Below are 20,245 nucleotides of genomic sequence, written 5' to 3'. Positions count from 1 at the left end.
GATGCTTAGTGTCTTTGCCACTGTTTATTGATTCATACATATTATGATTTCCATCATGATGCATTTTAGGTTGAGAGCGGGAAGGAGGGTTCAGATAGTTGAGGAGATTAAGTTCTTGCTATTCCACAATTTGAGCAAGCTAAATCTATGAAAAAATTATTCATTTTGTAGCACTCGTCCTCTAAGAATGCATATCAAGGCATTTCTTAATTGCTCTCTGTATAGTCTGATTCCTCAAAAATTATTTCGATTAGGTTGCTCATTTGTCTTTTGAAAAATTGCTAGAAGTCAATATTTATGAGTTAGTTTAAATTATCTTTCCCATGCAAATCGGGCTTTAAAACCGGAAATGGATCTTCCTAGTGCAAATTAGGTTTTAAAACCCAAAATGCACCTTCCAATGCAAATCAAGTTTTAAAACCTAAAATGAATCTTTCTAATGCAAATTGGGTTTTAAAACCTGAAATGAATCCCAATATGCAAAATAGTAGAATTTTTCCAACATTGCATGAAACCTACATTTTTTCTAACACTAGAGAATTTTCAAAATCAATATTGCACCTTCATTCTAGATGATGGAACCTTCACCAAGCAAGAGGGATATGATCTATGTGATATCATGAGAACTAGGAAATTCTTCTTGTGAATAATTTGATGGTCATTCTTAGTAAACATAAAAAAAGGCCTTTGACATCATAAAATATTTCATCACATGAGTCCAAGCTATTTTTAGTTATACCTTGGGACCTGATGAATTAGAGATGCAAACCACCTTCCATAAGTTTGAAGAGTTATTGGAAAAGAACAAAGATGATGGAGATGTGTCTCCAGACACTTAGCCATTTTTCATACTTTCAATTTATGTAGTTTGTAGTTTGTTATTGACATTTTACATGTCTTTTTGTACATATGAAATTACATGTAAAGACACCACAAGTCCTGAATCAAATAGGAATTTGTTGTTGAATAAGTCAAAGTAGTTTTAGATCCTATCTTTGCTCAATGCTTTCCTCTATATAAAGGAGGAAGCCTCATTCCAAATAATCATCTTTAATTTATGCATTGAAACTCTATTGGTTTGAGGGGCAATTTGAGACTTTGAGCTTAAACTGTAAACTAGAATTTTTTATCAATATATAAAGCAGATTGGCATCCAACCTTTGTTTTGGGATTCAGTGTGTGGATGAAGTGAGATTATTTTTATGTCATTCTTGTTTCATCATCTTATTTTGGTTGAAGTGTGCATTTTCATGAAGGTATTTATTAAAGAGAATCAAATCTAATATTGTAGACTTTGAGCCACTCTATTCAGATTAAAAATATTGTTATGCAATTGATGATAGTTGAAGACTTTGTGCTATTTTCTATTATCAAATTAGAGTGTTTAAATTGAGTTGTGTGTAAGTCTTTGTGTTGCACGTACAACACAATATTGTTAAATTTAATCAAGTGGTAGAAACAACGAAAGACTTGCGCTAGTTTCTTGTTCTAGTTATTTAGGATTTGGTAGTACACATTTCAATTGTTCTTACATCTAACTATTTTGGATAATGGTTATTGTGGCTCAAATTAGTATCAAGTTGTAACAAGGGGAAAGTCTATTATGAAATAGGAGAATAGAAAGAACCTCTATCTTGAAGAAAGAGGGTAAGGTGAATGTAACATCCATTGAATAGGTTAGAGAATATAGCATAGTCTAGATACTAGTTGTTGAAATACCACAAGAAGGCAACCTCCCCTTTGTGAGGAGAGATATAACCTCACCATAGCTGTGGCTAAAAGGCACATTTTGTAATCATTTTTTGATTACAAAATTTTCAACCAATAGTGCTAATAAATTTTTTCAACTAAAATAGTTGCCATAGATAAGTTAGAAAATGATTAACATGTTCGTAACACAAATTTATTTTGAATGATTGAAAAAATATGTTCCATAAAATAAGCTAGGACCTAGTGATCAATAAGTGTAGAATACATTTTAACAAACACTGGCTGAAAATGAAATGTATAATGTTTAAAATGTTCGTTGGTGTTTTGCATGCATTATACCATATAATATAAAACTTAGGGTCAAGGTTGAATTGAAAATGATACACAAATTCTTTCACTAAGTTTGAAAAAGTATGTATTGAACTATTAGCTAAGCTATGAAATGTATACAAGGCACAATTTAAGAGACATGATATTTCCATAGTCAATGATAGTGAATGAAAAATGCTTCCATACTTAATTATGTATTTATTTTTATCATAAAAAATACATAATTAAATATACAAGTATTTTCTTTCAAGGCACAATTTATTAAAGTTGTAAGAAATATCATGGTCAATAGTTTACCATCACATATATGAGTTAAGCATATAGTACAAAATTGACACAAGAGATCATCTCTACCATTAAACTATGTCAAAACATAATATCCCAAGGCTCATATATAAAGGATGGTCTAGGATGTCAAAAAATAAATGGATGTAATATTTATGGTGCATATTGAGGTGTAGGTGAGTGAGTGAAGTTTTCCAATTGTACTTCCACCTTTAGTTTTTGACCTATACAATATTTTACCATCACACATATGAGTTAAGTATATAATATAAAATTGACACAAGAGATCATCTCTAACATTAAATTATGTCAAAGCATAACATATAAGAGCCTACATGATTAGGATGGATTATGATATCATAATATTGTAGGTTGTAATAATTATTGTGCATATTGAGGTGTAGGAGAGTGAGTGAAGTTATCAAATTGTACTTCTAACTTATTTAGTTTTTGACCTACTAATTCTAATTAGTAAATGAATATGGAGGGGATATGAGATGCCAATTGGAAGGTGTAATAATGGGTGCAAAAATGTGTGGAAAAGGATCCACATTCAAAAGTTGACATAGTGGGAAAGATGTTTTGTATTGGTGTAGCTCATGTAAGGTTATGTTTAAGAAATAACCTATGATAGCGTCATGGTCAACATTTCCCTTATGTCTATCCACCTCAAGAAAAGTAGGGAGTTCAATAGAGGGGCATCAATAAGGTATGGTATGGTTGTTGGCATATGCACACTCCAATGAGACATTGAAGGTGATTGAAGGTTTTGCCATTGATGGAAACCTTACAATCTGTAGCGTCCTAAAATTGCGACACTTGCAATTTCGACTGCATTTCGGTCTTCACGATGGCGACGCAACACGCAACCTGAATGGAGACCCCAAAACTTGCTCACGACACTGAAAACTGCATTTTTCAAGCACCCGGGCCTGAACCTCCTTGCACCCTAATGTCCCGGGAGGTGGGACCAGAGCGCCCAGCGCCCTGGTCCCTGGGTCCTATTTTGGGCCCGGTTTCCTAAGTGATATCGGGTCTTTTTGATTGCAATTTGGAAATATACTTCCCTGGTCGGCCTAAGGTCGGGAAAATCAGTCTATCAACCCTAAATGACAAGTATATAAACTACATTTTCCTCTTTCATTCGATATGATGGAAAAGGCGTGGAAACTATACTCAAGCATTCAAACACTCAAGCATTCAAGCATTCAAGCATTCAAGCAATTGATCATTTCAAGTCTCCATTCAAGGCTAAGTGTTGCATTCAAGTCAAGGATTCAACCATTGAAGAGGAGATCACTTATTACATGCTACATACTACAACATACAACATCTAAACCTTTGCACATAAGGATACAAACATCCTTAGAACAAGGTATTAGTACTTGTTTTACATTACAGTCATTTACATTTACAGCTCTTGCTCATTTCTTGGTTAATTCCAAAACCGGGGTTTGACCTAAAGGCAAACCCCTAATCCCTAACCCCCCAATCGTCTTCGCTTTTATGTGTGTAGGTTGCAGGTACGCGGCTGAAATTGAAGATCTGGAATCCTTGTGCAGAGACGAACAGATCCCCCTTCGTTTCGCGGATTTTTCGGAGGACCGTGGCGCCGGGCGCCATCGTCCCGACAACTTTTGCTCAAATTTGCAGGACAGCGCCGTATCGACATTTTACTGCTAATTCCAGGTCCGCAGCTTCATCCTATAACCCGAACTCAGTTTATAAGCGAATCTTTATGACTTTCTATGCATCCTTAGCTTAATTTCCTTAATCAACATTCTTTACAAAAGAGGGTAGCCTTGCTTTCCTAACCCTTGAAATTCATTTAGCATCCAATCTTACATCGTGTGGAATTGGATCTTATGAGTTTCAACCCCTCTTTTGAATGTAAAGTCTTTCCCCTAAGTGAAAACCCATCGAATCCTAGCGAACCTCCCTTCTCTCTCCTTGGAGTTAGAAGAGGGAGACCAACTAGGGTTCGACCGCGATTTTCCGCTTTACATTTTGGTGAACCCGACGTGAACATCCTTTCTGATTTTTCATGCTTAGATCTGAAAAAAATTGATTACATTTCCATGTTTGATCTTTTGCAAAGTTTTAGAGGTGATTGCATTAAAACCCTAAAATTTCTTTTTAGTAATTAAACTTGCGAAATGTCTAAATGTTAATGCTTGTTTTAGATCTGTCCTTCTATTACAAATTATCAATTCATATTTGTGCTTTAATTCTGAAAATTAAGTGGTTAAAAGTCAAAACCCTAATTTTTGAAATCCTCTTGATTCAACCTTTGTCCGACAATTTGACCGATCAAAACATCTCCAAATCAGCTGTAACTTTGGATTCCGCAATAAAATCACAATATCTTTCATCCCTGAAAATTTGGAAAAAAGTTGCGAGGACCGTGTTGCACTCCGAGCGCCATCGTCCCCGACATTTTTTCCAAAATTTCGGGAGCGAGATCTTGCTGTATTTTCCTGCTAAAATCCAGAATTTTGGCTGATTTTGTCAATTATAACACTTTCAAAATTACAGTCAAAGTTGGTCTTGTGATTACGTGGTCTAAGGCTCCTAATCATTCAAAAATTATCGAAACTGAAATTTTGTGTCAAAATTGTGTTCTTACTGTCTTAGATCTGAAAATTGTATTTGCATTCATTCGAAATTTCAGTGCTTTATTCAAATATTTGCATTTTGTGACTTTTGAAATTAAGTGCCTAATTACAACAACTTTGATTTCCGCTTTCAAAATTGAATTTTGCGTGAAATTGAGTCAATTTTCAAATTTCAAAATCTGCATTGCTCTTGACATTCCCTCTAAAATCATAAAATTCAAAATTTCAGTTTCCCTCTCTTTTTCAAAATTCAAATTTTGCATTTTTCGACAATCTTGATAGGGTTCAATTTTGAATTTGCAACTTTAATTTGGCCTATCTACAGATCGTAAAATCCCTCAATTTTTTCAGATTAGCTCTAAAATCATCATACCTTTCATCCCTGCAAATTTCGAAAAAAGTTGCAAGGACCGTGTTGCACTCCGAGCGCCACGGTCCCGAACATTTTTTCTGAAATTTCGGGAGACTGTTGTGATTGCATTTAACAACTTAAATCTGGAAGATTGGCTGGTTTTACTGAAAATTGCTACCTCTAAGATCAAAATCTTTTCTCTCTCTCTAGTGCATGAGTTTTACAACAATAAGCCCTACTTACACTATTCCCGTTAGACGAAGCCGTAGAATTAAGTCTTTCCGAGGTTTAACTACTGAGGAGATGGAACCTAATTTGAGTAGCCTTTTTAACGAGGACATGGGTAATTCCTCTAATCCTCCGAATAATGAAGAAGCTCCCCATGAAGTTTCTGTTGAACAACTTTCCAAATTGGATAACCAATTTGACGATTTTCACCAATGGATGTCTCATGAGTATCCCGATAGTCAAGCTCTTCCTTTAATTGAGGGTCTAAAACGTATGCTTCAAAGTGATAAGAATGGAATTGATGTTTTACGTGGTATCGCACACATTGTGGATTCGAATGTGATGCCTATGAAGAGTTGTGCTGAATCTTTAGGTTATACACAACCTCCTACACAAGTCAATCATTCTATTCCTTTGACCACTTCTATTGCTAGTTTACCTACCTTTACATCAAACATCATGACTACTTCTATACAAGACATTCCTCCTGTGATCACTAGTCATGGGGGCAATCCTCCTTCTTCAATTAACCCTATTCCTTCATTCAATCCGACTTCTTCATTCATTCCTTCAATAAGTGTTCCTATTACATCTTCACAAATGAACATGACACAAGGGGGTAATTCATTTAACCATTCCATTCCTCCTTGTAGTGTTCCTCCTATCCAATCATCCCCTATGGTTGACTATCATAGGGTCCCACCACCTTACTCTTTACCATCTTTCAATAACATCACACCTCCATCTCAATCTAACACACCTAATATGAACTCTTCGACTGAAGCTACCATTAATAATCTTGCACAAACTGTCTCTTCTTTACAGCAACAAATTGCCTCTATGAATCAATCTAAGTTTAGTGTGCCCACATTTGATGTTGCGAGTCCACTTTCTCTTGACATTGTTCGAGCTATTCCTCCTAAGCATGTTGAAATCCCACATTTGGAACTTTATAATGGTAAAGGAGATCCTCTAACACATGTTAAGACTTTTCAAACAATATGTACTGATTTTGCTTATGACCAAAGGTTGCTTGCAAAACTATTTACTAGAACATTAAGAGACAAAGCCCTACAATGGTATTGCTCGTTGCCTTCTTATTCTATTACTTCTTTCGAACAACTTGCAAATGCTTTCATTCAACAATTTCAAAATAATATAAGTCCTAAAGTTACTTTGATTGATTTGATGCATTGTAAACAAGGTGTTAAAGAAAAAGTGACTGATTTCATTGGTAGATATAAGCATTTGTATGCTCAAATTTCTTTTCCAGTGCCTGATAATGATATTCAAAGAATCTTTATTTCTAATTTGCAAAAAGATATTCGAGACAAACTTCTGTTTTCTGAGTTTACTTCTTTCCAACAGTTGTGCGCCACTCTTCACAATTATCAATTGACTGTGAGTCAAATGGAACAATCACATCCTATGGCTCCGAGTGATAAGGGTGATAGCAGTCAACAACCATTTGGGAAGTTTAAACCGAACAGAGATTCCATCAAATTCAATGAAAACATCATCAACAACAATGTGAATGCAGCATCAGGTGTGCCTCCTATTTCTAAATTTTTCAAGAAAGAAAGAAAGTATACTCCTTTGAATGAATCATTGCATGATATTATGAATAAGTTATTGGGACAAAATGTGCTTACCCTTCCTCCTATAAGACAAATTGATCCTGCAAAGATTACTTCACCTTATTTTGATCACAAAGCTTTTTGTCACTTTCATCGTCAGCCTGGGCATGATACTGAAAAATGTTTTTCTCTAAAGGGTAAAATTCAAGATTTGATTGATAATAATACTATTTCTGTTTCTGGAGTGAATGATAAAGGCAACACATCTGTAGCTCCTCCTAACCAAAATCTTCAGATTTTTACGGATCCATTACCTTCTCATACTTCTCATACTTCTAATGTGATTGAGGCTAATGATTCCTCTTTCTCATCTGATGGTCTTGTGTCTATGACTCCAAATGTGATTAACTTTGTAGAGCAGCAAGAAAACCCTAAAGAACCTTCCATCACATTTGATTCTAGCGAAACCATTAGGGCACCTGATGGTCCTTTATACATAGTTGCAAAAGTCAAGAATATGCCTTGCCGTGGAGTGCTTATTGATCCTTCGTGCATGGTTAATGTTATTACTGAAGAATTTCTTTTTACTTTGCAATTGAATCAAGTGATCTATGACAAAACAAATGTGATTGTGAAATTATTTGATGCATTTTCTTCTCCTGCAATTGGTTCTATTACATTGCCTATTGAGGTCCATAATAAATCTCTTGATGTGAACTTTGCTATTATTCCTTCTTCCAAACAATTTCGTGTGAAGCTTGGCTATCCTTGGCTATCTTCCATGAAAGCTATTGCTTCTCCTATTCATAAGTGTTTGAAATTTCCCCATAATGGTGAAGTTGTTACTGTCAATCATAGTCTCTTTAAACCAGCTGAAAGAACCTCTAGTGTTCCTATTGATTACTTTTGGCCTAAACAATTCCAATCTCTTCCTCCGCGAAGTGATCATCTTTTCAAATCTTATCAAAAGTGGAAAACAGATATGATCCTATCTCTAAGTGAACCTAGAGCACCTAAACTTGACATTCCTATCATTCTTGAGAAGGAAATTCTTCCTTTGAAAGACAAAACTAATGTCTTTCCCCAAGAAGATTCCCAACCCGTCCCCATGGATGTGACTATGTCTATGCCTAATAAATCTTCTAAAAATAGACCTATACCTCCTCGTCATGATGGACTTGGTCTTCTTCCTAAACCAAAAACTCCTCCTTTATATGGAGCAGTTCCTCCTCCTGCCTTCTATAGAGAGAAGAGACCTTCTTCTTCTCCTATTATCCAGCCTAAGAGACCACAACCTAAACATCCAAGTGATAGGGATGAGAACATTCCTCCTCCTCTATCTTCTACACTTCCTACTAAGACTAGACGTAATCGTTCTGTACGGGAACGTCGATGAAAGCATCATCTTAGGGCTCAAGCAGCTGCTTCTCAAACTTTACAATCTCCAAAAACACCTTCAACAAACATTATTCCATTTTCCCCTCAGCCGGATATTGAGCCTAAATCTCCTAAACATAAGATGCATGATGGTCTTGATCCTGTGCGAGTTAAAGATCCTATTTTTATAAATCTTGATGATGATATAGATGAAAATATTACTCCTCTTGCTTCTGATAGTGAATATGAACTTGTTGACGTTGATAACCATTTATCTAATGAATTTTCTAAAGCACTTATCCTAGCTCCTAGACAAGAACAATGTGGCTTGGAACATGAACATAGCCCTTGTTTGGATCTTGTGATAGCTCCATCTGCTGTGTTGGATGTTCCTCCTCTAGCGTGTTCCCTGCCTTCCCGAAACATTGATCAGCAAGATCGGGGGGTAGATGACATGCTAGACTAGTTACATTAGCATAGCAGACTCTCTCCCCCTCTCTTTTTTTACTTCTTCTATATGTTATTCTCATTCTTCTATTTGTCGTCCTTAGTGTTGTCTACTTGAGGATGATGCAAAGCATTGAGATCTCTCGATCTCTCTCATGTTGACTCAAAAGACACATGTGTTCCCTTCTTCTAGGTGACCTTCCTTGATTGGGGAATGAAGAACAATTATGCATACATACATATGATATATATACATGACTTATCATACAGCATACTGACCCCAAGGAAAGCGAAGTCACCTCGTGCTTTGTGTTTGTGTCTATTATCCTTGGGTTTATCTCACACTTGGGGGCTAAATCCTTGCGATAACGTGCTCCTTTTTCCTTTCTCATTTCTTATGTGTATCACTACGTTAAAACAATCACCCCCGTTGAGGCGTGTGCGATCGCTTTAACGTAGGGGGGCATACACCCTGTCTATCCTTTCAAAGATACTTGAAAATTTCTTGGCAAACTTAGCTTTGTCTTGAAGATTTTTGGTATTTCTTTTGCATGACTCATAGTGAGGGAACCTTACTACTGACAGTCATGGTTCTTCCTCGTGATCTTCCCTTTTACTTTGTCAATCGAAGTCGTAAGATCCTTAGTCCACTGGGGGCTTGGTGTATCTTGCCTCCTTGACGTGGTGAAAGTCTTTCAACGTTGTTTCCTTGTACTTTACCGGAAGTATGAGCATACATACTCCCGCTAAAGTGGGGGCTAAATGTAGCGTCCTAAAATTGCGACACTTGCAATTTCGACTGCATTTCGGTCTTCACGATGGCGACGCAACACGCAACCTGAATGGAGACCCCAAAACTTGCTCACGACACTGAAAACTGCATTTTTCAAGCACCCTGGCCTGAACCTCCTTGCACCCTGATGTCCCGGGAGGTGGGACCAGAGCGCCCAGCGCCCTGGCCCCTGGGTCCTATTTTGGGCCCGGTTTCCTAAGTGATATCGGGTCTTTTTGATTGCAATTTGGAAATATACTTCCCTGGTCGGCCTAAGGTCGGGAAAATCAGTCTATCAGCCCTAAATGACAAGTATATAAATTACATTTTCCTCTTTCATTCGATATGATGGAAAAGGCGTGGAAACTATACTCAAGCATTCAAACACTCAAGCATTCAAGCATTCAAGCATTCAAGCAATTGATCATTTCAAGTCTCCATTCAAGGCTAAGTGTTGCATTCAAGTCAAGGATTCAACCATTGAAGAGGAGATCACTTATTACATGCTACATACTACAACATACAACATCTAAACCTTTGCACATAAGGATACAAACATCCTTAGAACAAGGTATTAGTACTTGTTTTACATTACAGTCATTTACATTTACAGCTCTTGCTCATTTCTTGGTTAATTCCAAAACCGGGGTTTGACCTAAAGGCAAACCCCTAATCCCTAACCCCCCAATCGTCTTCGCTTTTCTGTGTGTAGGTTGCAGGTACGCGGCTGAAATTGAAGATCTGGAATCCTTGTGTAGAGACGAACAGATCCCCCTTCGTTTCGCGGATTTTTCGGAGGACCGTGGCGCCGGGCGCCATCGTCCCGACAACTTTTGCTCAAATTTGCAGGACAGCGCCGTATCGACATTTTACTGCTAATTCCAGGTCCGCAGCTTCATCCTATAACCCGAACTCAGTTTATAAGCGAATCTTTATGACTTTCTATGCATCCTTAGCTTAATTTCCTTAATCAACATTCTTTACAAAAGAGGGTAGCCTTGCTTTCCTAACCCTTGAAATTCATTTAGCATCCAATCTTACATCGTGTGGGATTGGATCTTATGAGTTTCAACTCCTCTTTTGAATGTAAAGTCTTTCCCCTAAGTGAAAACCCATCGAATCCTAGCGAACCTCCCTTCTCTCTCCTTGGAGTTAGAAGAGGGGAGACCAACTAGGGTTCGACCGCAATTTTCCACTTTACACAATCCTATGGCACCGGCAAGGCATGATACTGGCAAGACATTACACTACATCAGCACTAGCAAGATCAGACTCTACACCGACACTCAGACCACTGGCACCGGCACAGAAAAAGGAATATACCGGCACAGAGGCCAACAGGATTTTTGATATATTATATTTTGTTTATTATTGTAAAAACTTTGTAAGCCGACTTGGCATGTTGTAAAATGACTCTCATTTATAAGAGAGATCATTGTAGACATTTTATATGCATGGAGAAAAATTAGGAAGTAGACCTATTGTGCGAAATATAGGTTAAAGGGTATATGTAAAGAACAGAGCAGAAACTGGTATTGAATCTGGCATTGAAGATGCTATTGTAAAGCAATACAAGACATTGGATTTGCATAATCCACATTGTAAGTCAGTGAGACTTCCCATTGAGCAGTGAGCTCTAGGCACTTGGCCTTCCTGCATGTGCAGGCCCCCTATTGTAAGTAATATTCCCTTATTGGCCAGTAAGTGAATATTGTGGGTCACAAATCCCACCGAGGTTTTTCCTACACCGGGTTTCCTCGTTAAAATCCTGTGTTATGGTGTGTTTCTTATGTGGTTACTTTCATTTCTGTTTATTGCATTATTTCTTACATACCGGTATACTGTTATAATATGTTATGCATGTTTTAAGTCAAGAAATTCAAGAAACCGGTTAGAGGGGCATCAATAAGGTATGGTATGGCATCTATTAAAGCTTAGGTTCAGGATAATACATTCATCATAGGAAACACAAACCTCATTATTACTTTGGGAGAAATCAGTAGAGACGTGAAAAGATAAATTATCAATCAAGCATAAGATCTTTTGGAGAGAAAGTATCATAAGTTGAAAAAAATATGAAACACCATTATTACCCTTAGAGAAATCCAAATAATAGAGGAATATGGTGATGCTTAATTTACTAACATTTTCTCAAAAAGAAGCATCAACATTATGAATTTGATGGGTATATTTATTGAGTGTGTTTAAAATGAAGGGAAATACATCTATTAATAGATTTGGGTGAATAAAACACACAAGGATTGTAGACAATGAAAGCATAAGATTTAGATTGCAAGAAACACAATAGGGTGGGTTTTAGAAAGTCAAGTTCACTAAAATTTAAAGATAAAATTGGGTGAAGACAATACACAAGGATAGTAGATAATGAAATCATTAGATTTAGATTGCAAGAAACATAATAAAAGGGGTTTTAGAAAGTCAAGTTCACTAAAATGTAAAGATAAATTAAAATAAACCTTTGAAGTTCATTTCCATTTTTTATTTTTATGTAGTTTCTAATATAAAATTTAAAGTACACAACAATAAGACATTTAAATGCACATTTATTAATCTAAATTAGAGAAAAGAGAAGAGATTTCTCATAGTTTGTAAAAGATAACAAGAAGAGAAGAGGTTTATGATGAATTAGCCTATTTGACACTCAATCAATCTTTGCCACTTTATTTTGGACTAGTTTAGATTAGGAGGAGGTTTCTAAGAGCTATGTCAAAGTCTTAGCTTCTCTAATCTTAGCCTTTTTCTTTGGGATTCCATTGTGTATGAGATCATCCATATAATTATGGTCCTATCCTTTAATTACAGAAGTTTCATTTACATTCATTGTCCCATCCTTTAAAAATCTATAACCTATACCTATAATGAAAATAATTTGTGTAGACGAGGTGGAGCCTAGACACCTTTTAGGACTTGCCTTAAGAAGGTTGAATAATCCTGATAGTGGCCAAGTCCTACAAATACACTTGTAAGATTAGATATTGGGACCTTGGAATGAATACGCAATTCCTAAGATATTGGGTTGTCGTATCTTTGTGTGAGTATAATAATGGAGAGTTTCGAGGACTTATAACTTTGAGAATCTAAACTTATTTTTTCTCTTGTTGTTTATAGTGTATGTTGTGTTGCATTTTTCTTTTGCACTCATCAAGGAATTTTTAAATGCTACCATTTTTTTGTTTTTGACATTTCTATCCCTCATATTTGGTGCAAGAGGACCTAATAGGCCTTCATGCCTTAATGAGGCCATGATGCAATATCCTAATGATTTTGAGTTAATTTTATGTAATAAGGTCAATCATGACCATTCTTGATGTAATAAGTGTCTTTGAGGTCATTAGATAGGGTTTTGAGTCATAATGAGGTCATGTTGACAAGATTGTCAAAAGTTGTCATTTCTTCAAAATTGATGTTTAATGGCATTTAAGGGTTTTTTGGATCTATTTGGACTTATCTAAGTGAGTTTGAGTCATGGTCTGGTCTAGGATCAAGTTTTAGACAAAAGTTGCTCATATTGTCAAAAATTGTCAAAGGCAACCTTTTGTGTTTAAGAAGGTAATTAGGTGTTTGTTAGTCATGTTGGTTCTAAAGGTAGTTATAAATGTTGGGAAGGCTTAGAAACCTTTATAAAGACCTATCTTTTTTTACTAAAAGTTTGGAAGACATGTACCAAGGAAGAAAATCAATAAACAACATTGAGTTCTCTGCAAATACTTGTGTTTCAGACGTAGCAGTATGTTCTTAAGCATTTTTCTTTATTAAATCTGATTCATTTGTCTTGAGAAGTCATTGGATATGGCCAGTGGATGAATCCTCTTCAATTTTCCTTTTGTCTCACTTGATTTCATTCATTTCTGGAAAAGATATACTGATTTTGTGAAGACTGTCTAAACCCTCATCTAGGGTAAACCGAGACTGCACAACAATGGGTTTTGTTTTATTTACAAGTTAAATGACCCCACCAATGGCTTGAAAAGTCTTTTTAAATATGTATTTTCATTCCATATGCTTTGTTTGGATCCATGCTCAATTTTGCACATGCAAATTGGTGTCAAAAATGTTGATTGACAGTGCCACAGTCTAAAAATACAGTAATCTCTTGGAGTTTTGGGTGGTGTACTTTTTTTGATGGACTTGAGTGCTCTTGTGGAGGAAGTGAGGGGTTTTTAAAAGGGTTACCAACATGTTTCAAGTGTCTAATAACCAAAATAATCACTGCAAACAAACAAATGTTTGACTGTCCACAAAATCGCATTGACTGTCCCAGTTTTGACAGTGCTTTGAATCACTGCACTTTACATGTTTAGGAGTGGATTTGGGGATGATTTGGATGTCAGAGGTGTAGTAGTGTGGATCCCCATCATCATTCTTGCATTTGAAGGTTTATGAGCAAATAATAGTCCATTCAAAGATGACTATCCCTGTCCTTTACATGACTATCCTAAAGCATGTTTTGACTGTCCTAACATAGTGAATCCTCAATAGTCATTGTTATGTCATTTTGGGTGGTTGGGGGCAGAGAGGCATGTGTAGGAATGTTGTGAATCCCTTGAAGGGATGTCCAAGAGTATATGTGTTGTGAGTATCCATTGTATGATGTGGACGGAGAGTGGAAGTCTTAATTGAAGAAGGCATTGAGTGAGTGGTTACCAAAGAGTTATTGGTGGTGAGTGAGTGTTGGAAGACTTGGATTTGGGTTCAAACATGTTGGAGAGAACTATTTGAGTATGTTCCAATGTTTGGATGAGGGCTAGGAAGCATGAGTGTGTTTTTGATGTATTGCAACCTTGTGAGTACTAATGACCTTGTGAGGGGTCCTGTGAGGTTTTAGAGGGTTATTATCTAATTGGATAGGTGAGTTGGGAGAAAGATCTCCCTTTAGTAGTTGAGTGTGTGGATGCTCTGCATCAATATTTGACTAGTTCTAGGTACTTTAGAAGTGTCCAATTTGTCCATGTTTGATAGTTTTCTCTACTCACAAAACAAAATCATCTCAAATTAATGTTCCCTCTTAAGACAGATACATATTATGTTAGTGTATATAATTTTTTGGGGTCTTAATCTCCCAAGTTTATTAGGGATTATTATATGTTTCTATACTCACTTATTTCACATATTCATTTAAAGATCATGCATTGGTAGAAAATTCATACATTGGATTACCTTAAATTTCCTCCATTGATAATAAAAATTAATCACCAAGAAAAAATATTGCCATCCACTCCAAAATTTGATTTCTAATATGAAAAACAATCATCTAGGATATTGTGCTTCATTGTAGTGGATTTGATAGGGTATTTTAGATTTTTCAAGAGATAGTTTCTTAATGGATACCTTAAACATTCATTTAATTGATGCCTTATTTAATGATCATAAAATAACTATTTATGACCATTTTAATTTGAGAGAGGATATTCATATATAAGATAAAGAAGAAAGGTTGAAATTAAATCAAGAAAATCAACTTTATATTGTTGCAAGTTTCATCTAAAGAATAAAATTATGAGCAAACGAATGTTTAGAATAAAAAAATAAAAAATAAAATTGATTAAAATATTTATAACATGAAATATATATGTAAAAACAATTAAACAATTAATATATCAAATTATTATAAATAATGATCATCACATTTATTAAACAAATTCTAAACACTAATAGAACAAAATAAATATCTGGACAGATGGCTAATAGAACCAAGAGTTTTATCTACTTCATTAATACTCCTGAGCAACGTCAAATGAAGATTGCTAACATTCTTGGTTGCATCATAGGTAAGCTCCCCTCAACTTACCTGGGTCTCCCTTTGGGATCTAAACCTTTTGATTCCTTTTGGCTCTCTTTAATTGATCGATTTAATAGGAAGTTGGCTGGGTGGAAAGGCACCCTTTTGAGTCAGGCTGGTAAAATTCAGTTGTTGAAAGCTACACTTCATAACCTCCCAGTGTATGCTCTCAGTTTGTTCAAGATCCCTTAAAATTTGCTGAAATTATTGAAAAAATTAAGAAAAGATTCCTTTGGTCCAGGGTTGAGGAAAAGAAAAAAATCCCTCTGGTTGCCTGGGAAAATGTCTGTAAGCCAAGGAGATATGGTGGACTGGGAATTAGAAGCATTAAAACTTTTAACAATGCTCTTTTGGCTAAGCAGGCCTGGAGATCTTATGATTGTAGAAGGGAATGAAACACCTTATGGCACAATAAATACCTCTCTAATGTTCATTCTTTGTTGGATTTTTTGAGTTCTTCTCATATCCCCGCTGGGTCTCATCTCTAGAACAATATCCTCAAGGCTAGGGAAGTGGCTAGCTGGGGAGCCTATTGGAAGCTGGGGAATGGCAGAAGTATCCGGTTTTGGGATGATTGTTGGATCAGGAATCACTCACTTGCTTCTGATCCAACATTGGGATCTTTAAGGGATCTTTGTGCTGCATCTTTTGGCTTAATGGTGGCTGACTATTAGAAGTAGGGTAAGTGGGTGAATCTTTTTGTTGTTAATCCTTCTCTAACTCATTTTTAGCTTTCCCTAAATTCTTTTGGTCTAGAGGATGGTGTGAAAGATGAGCTTATTTGGAAATTCACTCCTAATGGGAAGTTTTATGTTGATTTTGTGGATTGTTGTAAGGAACCCCATGTCTCTTGGTGTTCTAAGGTGTGGATCAAGGACCTCTCCCCTAAGGTCAATATGTTTTTTTGGCTCCCCTTTCTTAATTAAAATCTTAACAACAGATAATCTTTTTAAGAGAGGATTTTCTATCCCAAATAGATGCTACTTGTGCATGAGGGATGTTGAATCTGTTGATCATCTATTTTTACACTGCTATTACACTTCTGAGATTTGGGGACTGGTGCTTTAGAAATGGGGTCTTTGCTGGACTCTTTCGGGGTCCATAAAGGAGTTCGTTCACCAATGGAACTCGCCCTCAAGAAATCTTCTCTTGAAGAAGCTATGGTCCTTTGTGTTTCCTCACATGGCATGGGGTTTATGGAAAGAACGTAATAATCATATCTTCAAGAATATCCATCTCCCTCCTGATATTGTTTTCAAGAAAATATCTAGAGCCATCTTTGATAATCTCTCGACTATTAGCTCCAATGTTCTTTATCAAAGTAGAATCCTTAAGGAGTATGAAGCCAATGTAGTCAAGGATTGGGATTTTGGTCATCTTCTTCAAATGGTCAAACCTAAGGTCGATCCTAGGGACAACATTTGTTGGAATTTTCCACCCCAAGGATGGGTGAAAAATCAATTTTGATGGTGCGGCTAGAGGGAACCCTGGTCAAGTCGGTTGTGGGGGGGTGCTAAGGGATCACTATGGCAACTTCATTTCTGCTATTGCTCTCCCTCTTGGAAAATAGACTAATAATATCGTTGAATCTATAGGAGCCTATCACAGCTTAAAACTTGCTAAACAGTACAACTTTAAGCTTGTTTGGGTTGAGGGGGACTCAAAGAATATTATCAGCTACCTAAAGGGCAAATCTACTCTAGCTTGGAATGTTGATATATGGATGAAGAAGGCAACAAATATTATTAAAACCTTTGATAGATGCATTATTGTTCATGTATACAGACAAGCCAATGTGGCGGTCGACTTCCTTGCCAACAAAGGAGTAACGTGTAAGGAACAACTTAGTTGGACCCGAGGTGACATGCTGGATTCTGAATTTGCTATGCATTTGTTCCACGAGTGAAGTCAGGGGAGTAAATTTAATGATAACTCGTGCTATAATGACTCCGAGTGTTTCTAGAGTTATTGATACTTTCCTAATTGAGACAGGTCGCCAAAGAGGACATAAGAATCGATGCGAACTTATTTTGCATGCTTTGTGGGCGATTTTAAACATTTTCTACAGTCTAACTTTCACTTTGAAAATTCTTTGCAGTGAGTTTTACAGAGAGCAAGTTAGAATGGGTGGTGTGAGAAAAATAATTGAGCTGCCTAACTATGTGCAACTGAAGAATGAAAAGAAGCTATGGTGGATTTTGGAGAAAGGGGAGTTTACTCCCTACATTGAGAGGCTACAAGGGCGTAATCAGGATGCCATGAACTATTCTGCTCAAAACTGGAAGGATGGAACAATTATTCTTCATGGTTGGAAGGTCCTGGTTGATGAAGCCCTTATTGCACAAGTCACAGGGTTATCTATGGAGGGTATACAGAGACAGAGTGTATACTGAGCAAGTTGTGCAAAATTTCCCCAAGGAGGCAGAGTGGGCCAAAATTGTTAAAAAGACGGTTAATTACTATGACATTGCGATCATTAAGTCTTTTTGGCAGAAGCTCCTTAAGGTAATCATGAATTACCTTACTTTGGATGGTTGTTATACTAGGGTGTATTGTCATCACTTTGCTATATTAAATCATTTTCGTCATGGTGTGAAGATGTCTTTCCCTTTCTATCTTATGTCTGCTCTAAGGGTTAATTTTAGTGACCACCGCAAGAACCCTTCCAAGTTTCCTATCTTGCATGAAGGCCTGTTGGTCCTTATTGATGCCCATTTTCGTGCTCTTCCTCTCCTTGATGTTTATATCCACATTGCTTATGAGAATGAAGATACTAGTGCGGGTGAGTCTGACAATGAAGCTTCTGGGTCTGGGTCTGAAGGGAATTCCCCCCCCCCCCTGAAAAAAGCTAAAATAGAAAAACCCTCGAGCTCAAAACCTAAGGTGAGGAAGGGTATAAAAGGGAAAAAGAACATTGTTATGTCCTCCTCTACTTTTGTTGAGAATGGCTCCCCCTCTTCTAGCGAGAAGGCAAAAGATGGTAAGGACCTTGAGTGCCCTTATGTCACGACCTCTCCTTCATCCAATAAGGAGACTAGTAATGTGGGTGCGGTTGGAATTGAAGACCTTCATCTCAAGAGTGTCGAGCTTAATGATAAGAGGGAGGATTTTGATAATGTGTTGGGCATGGCTCCTGAATATGCTATTGACACTTTCAGCATGTACAAATGGTTGCTCCATGAACTAAAGGAGATAAGAATCAACCAAAGAGCCCAGGGAAGCAAAATGGAAGCGATCCCTGCTGGTTCTTCTCAAGGTAATCAGAACAATGTGGGGAATTGGACAGAGGATGAGAAGAAGTCAGTTATAGACTACATCAAGAAGATGGGTGAAGGGGTTGATCAGTTGAAGAAAAGGCTGGAGGATCACATTACTCGTGTTGAGGAAGATTATAACAAGATCTAGGACACCCTCAAAACTATAATGGCAAGAAGTCACAAAATTGTCAAACAGTCTGCGGTTGTTATGAACACTATGGTGAATAGTCTGGAGCAGCAGGATAGGGTTGTTGTCATGATTAGGGCTGATGCTGAGGCGGATCAGGGTGGAGAAGGACCCTGCAAAATGACCCGTGGGAATATGAAGAAAAAGACGACTATTCAGAATGTGGATTCCAAAGCTATGAAGGCTGATGCTGATACAATGAATGTCCTTGAGGCTAAGGTCACTGAGACCATCAAAAGCCTTATGTAACTGGGTCTGTGTTGTTTTCTGGTTGTTGGTTCTGTCTGTGTCTGGGTTAGGTATCCTTGCTGTCTTTTTATGCCCGACTGGACTTTTGTTGTATCTTTGGTTGTTGTTTCTAATGCTTATCCATGCAGCCCGTTTTGTTTTGAATGTTAATCTTGATTCTATTCCTCTTAGAATCATTTTGTAAAGGGTTTTGAGGTCCCTTCAAAACCTGTTTTTGCCTTAATCCAAAATAGAACAAAATAAATACTTTTCATTTTGATAATTAAACTAATCCAACCTATACAATTCTTAGTACTCCTATTAGGGTTTTCATGATGATAAATTATGAAATATGATCCAAATAATGATATAAAAAAATACACAGCTATATCTAATAACATTCATCATCTAATATGGAAAATTTTAGAAATTTGACATCTTTAATAATTTTAAAATATAAGAATTTTTTATTAAATTTATTTAAAATTATATATAATAATTACTAAATTAAATGATAATTACTATTTTAGTTCTCAGTATTTTGGAGATCCAGATATGACAGCCCTTCATTTTATTTTTTTGATGGAGTTCCAGACCAGCCTAGCAAGGGCACAAAGCTCGTGAGCACATGGTGCACGATCTGGGCCTCATCTCTTATGATGTCGAAGCCTTGCACTCAGCAAGACTTACCCCTTGATGGACTCAATTGAAACTATTCAACTCCATTGACAACTATAAATATTTTGAAACATAATACTAAAAGAAAAGTCAGTGAAGAAAACAGGTGACCTTCATGTTAAAAACTTGCATAAAGGCTTGCCCTAAATTTGAAAAGGAAAAGACAGATTAGTTAGAATCTGACTACAAAAGTTTATAAAACAAAAGCATTGGTGAAAGAGAAACTTGTCAGAGAAGAGCCGTTTGTCATTTAAAGAATAGTTTGATGGGTTTATTTCATAATAGGTGACAGAGTTAGATGATGATCCATTTGAGATTTAGTACTTATTTATGTAAGAAAATAGACAAGGAGAATCAATGTTCAGACCAGTAAGTAGGTAGTGTGCTGAACTTCCCGTGTAA

This window comes from Cryptomeria japonica, chromosome 8, assembly GCF_030272615.1.
Source record: "Cryptomeria japonica chromosome 8, Sugi_1.0, whole genome shotgun sequence".
Taxonomy (NCBI): Eukaryota; Viridiplantae; Streptophyta; class Pinopsida; order Cupressales; family Cupressaceae; genus Cryptomeria; species Cryptomeria japonica.
This window is presented reverse-complemented; position numbering follows the sequence as displayed.